Here is a 12,634-nt window from a genome sequence, read left to right as displayed (position 1 = left end):
CTCCACCTGCCTCTCAGTTCAGAGAGGACAATGGCCCCCACCCCTTCAGAACCTGAGTTCCTGGGGCCCCTCCTGACCCCCCACACGCGACTGCAGCACCTTAGTAAAGGCCGTCCTCCCATCACTCGGGGCAGGGCTATGTGTTTCCTCCTGGAGCCCCAGGAGGGAAGGACCTCAGCCCCGCCCCCGACCCATCAGCCCGCCTGCCTGCGTGGAGATCAGTCCTCTGGCCTCCTGTCTCCAGGGCGCTTGCCACCAAAGCACTCGCTGATGAACTCGGATGAAAAGTAAAAGCCTTGGCAGCCAAGCCTAGGGGATTCATCGCTTAATTAAGAAAGTGCTATTCTCTGGCAAAAAGCAAGTGAGCGAAGTTACTCAAGTTTAACTGTCGCAAGCCATTGTCTTGTGTGTCCACAGAAGCAAGGCTGAAGAGGCCGCTGGTGATGATATTTTCCATTTCTGATCTTTTTTTTTTTTTTTTTAACAAGCAAGATAAACCGCTCAGACTGCATCCTCTCCCTCTTACTCTCCCAGAGGAACAGAAGAACGGTTGTCAGTGGCGAATGGCACTTGTGGGGAAGCAACACAGAGGCCGGCCCCCGCTAGGAGGGAACGCTGGGCCTCCTCCGGGCGGCTTCCAGTGCCCCGCACGGTCAGAGAAACTTCTCTAGGAACGAGCTATTGAAGTGATCCCAGAATGCATAGTCTTTCCATTTCTATTCTTTTTTCGAGATAGACTCTCGCTCTGTCACCCAGGCTGGAGTGCAATGACGTGATCTCGGCTCACTGCAACCTCCGCCTCCTGGGTTCAAGTGATTCTCCTGCCTCAGCATCCCGAGTAGCTGGGATTACAGGCACACACCACCACACCCGACTAGTTTTCTGCTTTTAGTAGAGATGGGGTTTCACCATGTTGTCCAGGCTGGTCTTGAACTCCTGACCTCAGGTGATCCACCCACCTCAGCCTCCCAAAGTGCTGGGATTACAGGTGTGAGCCATGGCACCTGGCCAGTTTCTAGTCTTAAAGTAACAGCTGACCTTTTTTTGTTGTCTTGAAATAAAAATCAACTATACTTTAATGAAAACATTTGGTCAACTAGAAAAAGATCCATTGGATTCTTAGATTCAGTTGCTCATTGGTCCTTAAAACCAAGAAGCCCTGTCTGGCTGGGCCACGGAGCTGCTGTGGCTGTACTGGGTGGCACCTTGTCCACGGCTGCACATGGGCCTGGAGGGAACTTTGCTGTCCCTGCCGCAAACACATTTAAAAACCTTCCTTACGGTGCCGGGGTTCCCATCTGTCCGTGCCTCTGTTTCTGCCATCTCAGGGTGGGCATCCTGGGGGCTCGCCCACCCCTCTGGACACCAGCCGGCCTCCCAGTGGCCTCTCTGTGGCTCAGGCTCATCCCAGACTTCAGAACACACGAGGCTGGAAAAGCATTTCCCCCGCCCCACTACCTTGCTCAGGTGGCTTTTGCAGCCCTGGTCACCTTGGCCTGTCGGGGGAAGCAGGGCAGGCTTCCTATAGGCCATGCTGTTGGCACGGGAGGATCAAGCCCCACTCCCAGGGCCAGGCTCTGAGTGGCTGACCACAGGGAGCCTGCAGAGGAGCTAATCTGAAGTGTTCACTGGGAGGCTGGGTGGGGGCTGAGGGAGGTGCTGGGGCTCGACCAGGCCTGGGGCTGGAGTTGGAGGTGGTGGGTCAGGTGCCACATTGTTCAAATGGATGTCGGGCAGCGGCTGGTGCAGACTCAGGGTATGTTTTCCTCCAAGTTGGCAGCCCCTGGGTCTCTCAGGCATCGACACTGCACTGTTCCAAGTGCAGATTCTTCCCATGCAGTGGCTCTGGCCTGGGCTGGATGTGCAATCTGCCTGGGAGTGCTTGAAACCCGGACTGCCTGAGCCAGGCCCGCTGGGGCTGGGGCTCAGGGGTCAGCAGATTGTTCTAAGCTTCCAGACCACCCCAGTGTGCAGCCGGGGCTGAGCACCCCTGTCCTGAGGCTGCTGAGCCGGCAGTGGTGCTGGGTGCCCCTCGGCGGCAGACCAGGCTGGCTGCCATGGGGATGCCCACTAAGCGCCTCCGATGGAAGGTAGAGGGTACTACCCTGAGTCACCCCTTCCACGGGCTCCCCAACGCTCACATTTCACACTTCCCGGCACCCCACATCCATCTTCCAAGGCTTTGGTCAGCGCCAGGAAGACTTGCTCGTCTGACCACACGCAGCGTTTCACGGTTCTCCTCTGCATTCATCCCTCCCGCGTGCCGGGGCGTTCCGCTGTGGGCAGCCGCCTGTGTGAGGGACAGCGCTGCTCAGGGATAGGTTCCTCACACTGGCCCCAAGAGGGAGGGAATCCAACAGCTGCTGCTGACCGCCCTCAGCGCACACGGTCACAGCTGACCATCCCTGGCACACGTGGTCACTGCTGTGTTGCGTGTCCCTGTCAACACCTGGGGTTCTTGGCTCTCACGTGGCCTCTGTCACGGGACCCCATGTGGCCTCTGTTGCGTGTCTCTGACAGGTGGGACATCTCCCAGAACCGGAGGGTCAGGGATCCACTGGGCTGCCCAGAAAGTTCCCCATTTCCAGTCTGGAGTCTATTTGCTCAGATTAGATTCTTTACTTCTAAAGAATAGAAACAATAAAAAATAATAAAGAATAGAAATAGGGCTTCCAAACATCATGCTGCGGCCAGAGTCCCCTCCTGTTTCACTGAGGTTCTCGGCAGCGGCACTGCCAGCCTGCACTTCCTCTCCCATCAATAGACCAGCAGATGCTTGCAGAGGAGGCTTGCCCTGCTGCTGGGAGGCATAGAGATGGGCAGAAGCAGGGGCTGTTGCCAGGGCACACTCCGGCTCCCTCATCAGCGTGGTGCAGAATGCGGTGCCCACGTACAAGCTGGAACCCCTGACGCTTCAGTCTGATGAGAACAGGCCAAAAGCCATTGCTTTGTTCCCTATCTTGCTAGTATTCCCAATCTCTCAGGCTCGTAATTCAAGCTATTTCCTTCCTCCCTTCACCCCTAGACACAGGCACAAACACACCCAGAGGCACAAGGAGGTGATGTTCTGGGACTTGTCCCTCTCTGCTGAGCCATGCACAGCTCTGCCTGTGTATTTTAATTAAATGCCGGGGACCAAGTATGAGTTCAGGTCAGAAACAAATGTATTCTGCAAGCACAACTGTAGGGTTTGTTGCTTCTGTTGTTTCAAACTCAAAAAGATTCGCTTATTCTTTTTTCCAAGGGGAGGGGACTTCAATGGAGTTTTTTCCTGGTTTTAGCAAAAATCAGTTGTTTTTAAATTGCCGGTGAGCCTTTTACGTTATTTTTATGAAATACATCACACATTTAAGAAGTGACGTAAAGCACAGCGTCCAGTCCAGCGAATGTTCGCAAAGTGCATACACACATGTAACAGCACACAGGTAAAAGCAGAGCATTTCCAGTTTTCCAGAAACCTCCCTATATTCTTCTTAAAAGTAACCTCTAATCCGATGTCCATCACCAAAGGTTAGTATTGCCTATTTCAAAGCTTCTTATAAAGGGAATGACGTGAATCGTTTTGTGCTGTATTGGGCTTTTATTGTATCCTTCTCACTGTGCCGCAGTTTGTGAAGTGTTTTGTGCTGTGTTGGGCCTTTATTGTATCCTTTTCACTGTGTGTAGCTGCAGTTTGTGATTGTTCGTGGCTGTATAGTATTCTGACGTGTGAATAGACCCATCTGATGGACACAGGCAACTCGATGGGTCCACAGGTGCTGGGGCAGTTAGTAGTTGGGGGCTATTACATTCATGCTGTTATGCACATTACCAGCACACCTTTCGGTGCATACATGGATGCATTTCTATTAGAAATATTTATTTATTTATACACATGCAATTTGTGCATCATAGAATGTGAAAATATTCAGTTTTAAGAAAACCCTGCCAAACAAAGTGTTTTCCAAAGCAGCTCTAACGATTTACATTCCCATCAATACTGTGTGAGAATTTCGACCGCTCAGCCTTCCCCGGTGGGGTTCTGTTTGCTTGTTTGTTTAGTTAGAGCCGTTCTGAAGTGTGGTGGCCTGAAGTTGCTCTTCCCTGGGGAGTGAGGATGCCAAGAACCTGTTCATGGGCTCGTGAGCCCTGTGAGAGGCCCGGTTCTCAAAGCCGTCTCTTCAGGTATTTTGCTCCTTCTTGCATTCAGTTGCCCGTCTTTCTGATTTCAAGTTCGTTTTATATTCTGGATTTGAGGCTTCAGTCAGGCACGTGTGTTGCAAAAATCTTCTTCGACTCTGTAATTTGCATTTCATTGTTAATGGCGTCTTATGATGAAATAAAATTGTAGTGTTGTAAGAATCACCAGTGAGCCTTTTACATTTATTTTTAGACTGTGCATCAAAAGGGGGACCTTTGGAGTCTTGGAAAGTGCAGGGTTTCTGGACAGCACATGGAAAGGAGCAAGGCTCTGCAGCTGGAGCTGGCTTTGTGCCCAGTGGGGCTGTTTACACGGTGGCCTTGGGGTGACCTGAGGACCGAGTGAGACCAGACCTCTGGGGTGCAGCATGGATGGTGAGGCTCTGAGGCAGGAAGCCCGTGCCCATGGGGGTTGCTGTGCAACTCTGGGAAGAGAAAATCAACTTGGTGGGACTTAGAGGATGGAGCACTTCACAGGGCTGGCATCTCCTGCAGCTTGTCCTGTGACCTAGGAGTAGACAGTCCTCATCTCTGGGCCTCAGTTTCTCCACCTGCATAGCCAAGGCATTGACACTGATCTCTGAGTGCCTTCCGATCTCCTGACCGAGGCTTGACCCTCCTTCTTTAGCCATCTCTTCAGGGCTACCAATGGAACATGGCGATCCCAAGTGTGCCCGGGTCCCACTGCCCACAGCCAGCTCTCACTGGGGGAGCAGCCTGCGTGGGGTCACTGACCTCTCTGTTCTTCAGCGCTCTGGGCTGTGACATGTAGGTGACAGAGCCTACCCCACAGTTGGAAGTGCTCACCGCAGCAGCAGGGGCTGTGTCTTTGGGGATGGGAGCCACTCTACCGGGGTTAATGCCCCAGCTCCCTGAGGCCTGCTTTGGTCTCACCATTCAATGTTATTTAAAACCAAAGACTTATCCATAACTTGACAGGGAGTCTTTCAAGGGGAATTTTAAAAGTAACTCTCAATTTTGTAATATTATCAAACTTTATGTGTTTCTTATTTCTCAAGAGCCATCTTGGGTAATTTATATGTTCCTAGAAAATTATTTAGTTTGTGGATATGGTAAAATTGCTTTTCACAAAATTATACACCAAAGTCTCTTGTAATTTTTAAAAAAACTTCTATGGGTACATAGCAAATGTATATATTTATAGGACACATGAGATATTTGGATACAGGCATGCCTGTGTAATAATCACTCAGGGTAAATGGGGTATCCATCAGCTCAAGCATTTCTCCTTTGTGTTACAAACAACCTGATTATGGTCTTTTAGTTATTTTTAAATGTACAACAAATTATTGTTCACTACAGTTACTCTGTTATGCTATCAAATACTAGATCTTATTCTATTTCATTATTTTTTTTACCCATTAACCATCCCCACTGCCCCCTGACACCCCCATTACCCTTCTCTGCCTTTGGTAACCATCATTCTACTCTCTGTCTCCTTTGTTCAATTTTATTAATTCTTGGCTCCCACATATGAGTGAGAACATGTGAAGTTTGTCTTTCTGAGCCTGGCTTAATTCACTTAACATAATGATCTCAGTTCTAGCCACGTTGTAGCAAACAACTGGATTGCATCCCTTTTTATGGCTGAATAGTACTCCATTGTGTACATATACCACATTTTCTTTATCTAGTCATCTGTTGATAGACACAGCTTTCTTCCAAATTTTGGCCATTGTGAGCAGTGTTGCGATGAACATGGTAGTGCAGATATCTCACTGATAGACTGATTTCTTTTGTTTTGGGCATATACTTAGCAGTGGGATTGCTGGGTCCTATAGTTGTTCTACTTTTAGTTTTTTGGGAAACCTCCGAACCGTTCTCCACAGTGGCTGTTCTAATCTATATTCCCACCAACAGTGTACATGGCTTCCCTTTTCTCCACATCCTTGCCAGCTTTTGTTATTGTTTCTCTTTTGGATATAAACCACTTTACCTGGGGTGAGACATCACATTGTAGCTTTGGTTTGCATTTCTCTGATGATCAATGATATTGAGCACCTTTGCATAGACCTGCTTGTCATGTGTATGTCTCCTTTTGAGAAACGTATATTCAGATCTTTTCCCCATTTTTAAATTGGATTATTAGATTTCTTTTTCTGTTGAGTTGTTTGAGCTCCTTATATATTCCGGTTATTAATCCCTTGTTGGATGGGTAGTTTGCAGATATTTTCTCCCACTCTGTGGGTTGTGTCTTCACTTTGTTGATTGTTTCCCTTGTTGTGCAGAAGCACTTTAACTTGATGTGATCCCATTTGTCCATTTTTGCATTGTTGCCTGTGCTTCTGGAGTATTGCTCAAGAAATCTTTGCCCAGTCCAAGGTCCTGGAGAGTTTCCCTAATGTTTTCTTTTAGTAGTTGTATAGTTTTAGGTCTTATATTAAGTCTTTAATCCATTTTGTTTTTAATGTAGTGAGAGATAGATGTCCAGATTTTTTTTCTTCTAGATCTGGATATCCAGTTTTCCCAGTGTCATTTGTTGAAGAGAATGTCCTTTCCCCAGTGTATGGGACCTTTCCCCAATGCTTGGCACCTTTGTCAAAACTGAGTTCACTGTAGATGTATGGATTTATTTCTAGTCCTCTATTCTGTTCCGTAGGTCTATGCATCTGTTTTTATGCCAGTGTCATGCTGTTTGAGTTACTATAGCTCTGTCATAAAATTTGAATCCAGGTAATGGGATTCCTCCAGCTTTATTTTTTTTGCTCAAGATAGCTTTGGCTATTTTGGGTCTTTTGTGGTTCCATATAAATTTTAGGATTATTGTTTCTATGTATGTGAAGAACATCGTTGGTATTTTGAGAGAAAGTGAATTGAATCTGCAGATTGCTTTGGGTAGTATGGACATTTTAATATTGATTGTTCTAATCCATTGACATGGAATATCTCTGCATTTTTTTGATGTCCTCTTCAATTTCTTGCATCGATGCTTTATAGATTTCATTGTAGTTATCTTTCACTTCTTTGGTTAAGTTTATTCCTGGTATCTTATTTTATTTGTAGCTATTGTAAATGGGATTACTTTATTTCTAATCCGGATTGTTCACTGTTGACTTATAGAAATGCTACTGATTTTTTTTTATTTTGTATCCTGCAACTTTACTGAATGTGTTTATCAGTTCTAATCATTTTGGTGGACTCTTTAGGTTTTTCTAAACATAAGATCATATTTTCTTCTTCTTTTCCAACTTAAATACCCTTTATTTTTTTTCTTTGATTGCTCTAGCTAGGACTTCCAGTACTATGTTGAATAACAGTGGTGAAAATGGGCATCCTTGTCTTATTCCAGATCTAAGAGGAAAGGCTTTCAATTTTTTCCCATTCAGTATGATACCAGCTGTGAGTCTGTAGCATATGGTTTTAATTGTGCCAAGGAATGTTCCTTCTATATCAAGTTTTTTATCATGAAGGAATTTTGAATTTTATCAAATGCATTTTCAGCACCAATTGAAATGATCATATGGTTTTTTTCTTCATTCTGTTGATTTGATATATCACATTGATTGATTTGCATATGTTGAACCTTCCTTGCATCCCTGGATCTCACTTTGTCTGGTTTTGGTATCGGGGTAATACTGGCCTCATAGAATGAGTTTGGAAGTATTCCCTCCTCCTCTGTGTTTGAGAATAGACTGAGTAGGATTGGTATGAGTTCTTCTTTAATTGTTTGGTAAAATTCGGCAATGAAGCCATGAGGTCCTAGACTTTTCTTTTTTGGGAGACTTTTTATTATGGCTCAATGTTGTTACTTGTTATTGCTCTGTTCAGGTTCTGGACTCCTTCATGGTTCAATCTTGGTAGGTTGTATGTGTCTAGGAATTTATCCATTTTTTTCTAGATTTTTCAATTTATTGGCATATAGTCGCTCATAATAGCTTCTAAAGATCCTCTGAATTCCTGCAGAATTGGTTGTAATATCTCCTTTTTCATTTCTGATTTTATTTATTTGAACCATTTCTCTTTTTTCTTAGCTTGGCTAAAGGCTTGTTGATTTTGCTTATCTTTAAAAAAAAAGACTTTCATTGCATTGATCTTTTGTGTTTTTTGTTTCAATTTCACTTATTTCTCTCTGATCTTATTATTTCTTTTTTTCTACTAATTTTAGATTTGGTTTGCTTTTGCTTTTCTAGTTCTTTAAGATGCTTCATTAGATTTGCATATGTTGAACCATCCTTGCATCCTTGCTTGATGTTTTTCTACTTTTTTGATGTTGGTGCTTATTACTATAAACTTTCATCTTAGTAATGCTTTCACTGTGTTTCATGGGTTTGGGTATGTTGTGTTTCCATTTTCATTTATTTAAATGAAAATTTAAATTTCCTTCTTAATGTCTTCATTGACCCACTGGTCATTCAGCACATTAATTTCCATGTGCTCGTATAGTTTCTAAACAATCAATAATAAGAAGAATTTGATACAAACTCCTCTTGTAATTGATTCCTAGTTTTATTCCATTGTGGTTGGATACTTGATATGATATCAATTTTTTAAGACTTACTTTGTGGCTTGACATATGGTCTATCTTTGAGGATGATTCATGTGCTGAGGAGAAGAATGTGTATTTTGCAGCTGTTGGATGAAATGTTCTGTAAATATTTATTAGGTCTGTTCAGTTTGGTTTATAGTGCAGTTTAAGTCTGATGTTTCTTTGTTGATTTTCTCTCTGTATGATCTGTTCAATACTGGAAGTGGGGTATTGAAGTCTCTAGCTACTATTGTATTGGGTCTATCTCTCTTTTTAAGCTCTAATAATATTTGCTTTATACATCTGGGTGCTCCAGTGTTTGGTGCATATGTATTTACAATTATTATTTCCTCTTGCTGCATTAACACCTTTATCATTATATAATGACCTTTTTTGTCTCTTTTTATAGTTTTTGTCTTGAAATATATTTTGTCTTATATAAGTATAGCTACTCTTGCTTTTTCTTTTGTTTCCATTTGCATGGAATAGCTTTCTCTGTTTCTTTATTTTCAGTCGGTGTGTGTCTTTATAGTGAAGTGCATTTCTTTTAGGCAACAGATCATTGGGTCTTGTTTTTTTTTATTCATTCAGCCACTCTGTGTCTTTGGAGGGTTTTGTCTATTTATATTCAATGTTATTATTGATAAGCGAGGACTTACTCCTGCCATTTTATTATTTGTTTTCTGGTTGTTTTGTGGTCTTCTCCTTTTCCTTTCCTTTCTTCCTGACTTCCTTAATAGTGAAGATGATTTTTTCAGGTGGTATGTTTAATTTATTGCTTTTTATTTTTTATGTATCTGTTGTAATTTTTTTTATTTGGGATTACCGTGGGGCTCTCAAATAATATTGTATAGCCGATTATTTTTAAACTGCTGAGAAGTTAACACAGATTGCAAAAACAAGCAAAGAGAAAACTAATAGAAACTCTACACTTTAAATTAATCCCCCTGCTTTTTAACTTTTTGTTGTTTCTATTTATATCTTATATTGTCTATGCCTTGAAAAGTTGTCGTAGTTATTATTTTTGACAGGTTCATCTTTTAGTCTTCCTACTCAAGACGTAAGTAGTTTATACACAACAATTACAGTGTTATAATGTTCTGTGTTTTTCTGTGTACTTACAATTACCAGTGAGTTCTGTACCTTCAGATGATTTCTTAATTACTCATTAATGTCCTTTTCTTCCAGGTTCTTTCAGAACTCCTTTTAGCATTTCTTGTAGGGAAGGTCTGGTGTTGGTGAAATCCTTCAGCTTTTGTTTGTCTGTGAAAGTTTTTATTTCTCCTTCATGTTTGAAGGATATTTTCACTGGATATACTATTCTAGGATAAAAGGTTTTTGCCTTCATCACCTTAAATATCTCATGCAACTCTCTCCTGGCCTGTAAGGTTGCCACAGAGAAGTCTGATGCCAAATGTATTAGAGATTCATTGTATGTTAGTTGTTTCTTTTATTTTGCTGCCTTTAGGATTCTTTCTTTATCTTTGACTTTTGGGAGTTTGATTATTCAATGTCTTGGGATAGTATTATTTGGGTTAAATCTGCTTGGTATTCTATAACGTTTTTGTACTTGAATATTGATATCTTTCCCTAGATTTGGGAAGTTCTGTATTATAATCCCTTCGAATTAACTTTCTACCCTGATCCCTCTCTCTCTCTCTCCCTTCTCTTTAAGGCCAGTAAGTTTTAGATGTGTTGCTTTGAGGCTATTCTCTAGATCTTGTAGGTGGGACTCATTCTATTTTATTATTTTATCTTTTGTCTCTTCTGTGTATTTTCAAATGTCCTGCCTTCAAGCTCATGAAGTCTTTCTTCTGCTTGATCATGTCTGCTATTGAGATACTTAGATGCATTCTTCAATATGTAAATTGCACTTTTCGGCTCCAGTAATTCTATTAAATTACTTCAATCTCTTTGTTAAGTTTGTCTGATAAGATTCTGAATTCCTTCCCTGTGTTATCTTAGATTTTGTTGAATTTCCTCAAACAGCTATTTTGAATTCTGTGTCTGAGAGGCCACATATCCGTGTCTCTCCAGGATTACTCATGGTACCTTATTTAGTTTTTTGGTGAGGTCATGTTTTCCTGGATGGCCTTGATGTTTGCAGATGTTCATTCATGTCTGGTATTGAAGAGTTAGATATTTATTGTAGTCTTTGTAGTCTGGGCTTCTTTGTACCCATCCTTCTTGGGAAGGCTTTCCAGGTATTCAAAGGGACTTGAGTATTGTAATCTAAGTCTTTAGTCACTGCAGTCATATCTGCTTTAGGGGACACCCTAAGCCCAGTAATGCTGTGGCTCCTGCAGACTTACAGAGGTACCACCTTGGTGGTTGGGTAAGATCTGTGAGAATTCCCTCAGTTACCAGAAAGAGACTCTCGTTCTTTTCCCTTACTTACCTTCAAACAAATGGAGTCTCTCTGTCTATGTTGAGCTGCCTGGAGCTGGAGGAGGGTGACATAAACACTGCGGAGGTCACTACCCCAGGACTGTGCTGTGTCAGACCCAAAGCCAGCACAGCACTGGGTCTCACCTAAGGCCTGAAGTGACCACTGCCTGGCTACTGTGTTTACTCAAGGCCCAAGGGCTCTACAATCAGCAGGTGATGAATCTAGCCAGGCTGTGTCCTTCCCTTAAGGGTGGCAGGTTTCTCCCAGCCCCAGATTGGTCCAGAGATGCCATCTGGGAGCCAGGGCCTGGAGTTGGGAACCTTAGGAATCTGCTTGGTGGTCTATTCTATTGCGGCTGAGTTAGCATTTAAGCCATAAGCCAAAGTCCTTTCCACTCTTTCCTCCCCTTTCCTCAAGCCGAGGAGTCTCCCTGTGGCCATCCCAATCCCAGACCTGTAGGGAATATTGCCTGGCTACTGCCAGTGTTCACTCAAGGCCCAAGGGTTCTTCAGTTAGCTTGTGGTGAATGCTGCCAGGCCTGGGACTCACCTTTTAGGGCATTTGGCTCCCTCCTGGCCCAGGGTAGGTCCAGAAATACCGTCCAGGAGCCAAGGCCTGGAATCAGGGACCTATGGAGACTGCTTGGTGCTCTATCCAACTGCGGCCAAACTGGCACCTAAGCTTAAGACAAAATCCACTTTACACTTTTCTGCAGTGTCTCTCCTTTCCTCAAGCAAAAGGGGTCTCTCCCTATAGCCCTAGAGCCACCACAGCCGAGGCCAGCACAGCTCTGAGTCTCAACTAAGGCCCACAGTGAGTACTACCTGGTTACCACTGCTGATTATTCAGGGTTCAAGGGCTCTTTATTCAGCAGGTGATGAATCCTACCAGGGCTGGTTCCTTCCCTTCAAGGTAGTGGGTTCCCTCCTGATGCAGGGTGTATCCAGAAATGTCATCTGGTAGCTAGGGCCTGGAATGAGGACCTGAGGACTCTGCCAGTGCAGAGTATTAGATACAATACGAGTATTAGATACAATACTCGTATCCTGCTGTTGCTGAGCTGGTGTCCAAGTTGCAAAACAAAGTCCTCCTGATTCTCCCCTCTCCTCTCCTCAAGGAGAGAAAGGCGTCTCTCCTGGAGCTTTGAGCAGCCTGCCTGGAGTTGGGAGAGGGGTGGTGCAAGCACTCCCTTAGTCACTAAGGCTGGTTTCTCACTATGTTGCATGTCCCTCAAACCCACTGGCTCTGAGCCCAGTGTAACAGCAGGACTTGCCCAGGAGTTGCAGTCCTTGTGACCTCAAGTTTATTCCGGACTTGAAAGTTGGTGAGGCTTGCTGGAACTCAGATTCCCAGCCAGGTCATGTGCTTCCCCTCTGCTTACGGCTTGTCTAAATGCTCCCTCCACGGTCACTGGCTGCATTCTGCCCTGTATTGCTTTCTGCTGTGATGAGGTAGCTCTGAGTTCCAATGCAAATTCCCTCAGTCACTGCACTCTCCCTCCCTGCATGCACAGATTCTCTGTCCATGCCACATGGCTGCTGCTCGGGGTCGGGGAAAGTGATTCAAGACTCTTCCCTGCC

At 44.1% G+C, this 12,634-nt stretch overlaps 1 non-coding gene across 1 annotated transcript; it reads right to left on the bottom strand.

Moving 5' to 3' along the window:
- Positions 1–496: 496 nt before the first annotated feature.
- On the bottom strand, positions 497–709 carry LOC114671666 (small nucleolar RNA U3). Its single transcript, XR_003721689.2, has one exon. It is a non-coding gene; the product is annotated as a small nucleolar RNA U3 (small nucleolar RNA).
- Between the last annotated feature and the right edge of the window lie 11,925 nt (positions 710–12,634).

The sequence above is a fragment of the Macaca mulatta genome, chromosome 12, assembly GCF_049350105.2.
Source record: "Macaca mulatta isolate MMU2019108-1 chromosome 12, T2T-MMU8v2.0, whole genome shotgun sequence".
Lineage (NCBI taxonomy): Eukaryota > Metazoa > Chordata > Mammalia > Primates > Cercopithecidae > Macaca > Macaca mulatta.
Note: the sequence above shows the minus strand (reverse complement) of the source record. Positions and strands in the feature narration are given on the sequence as shown.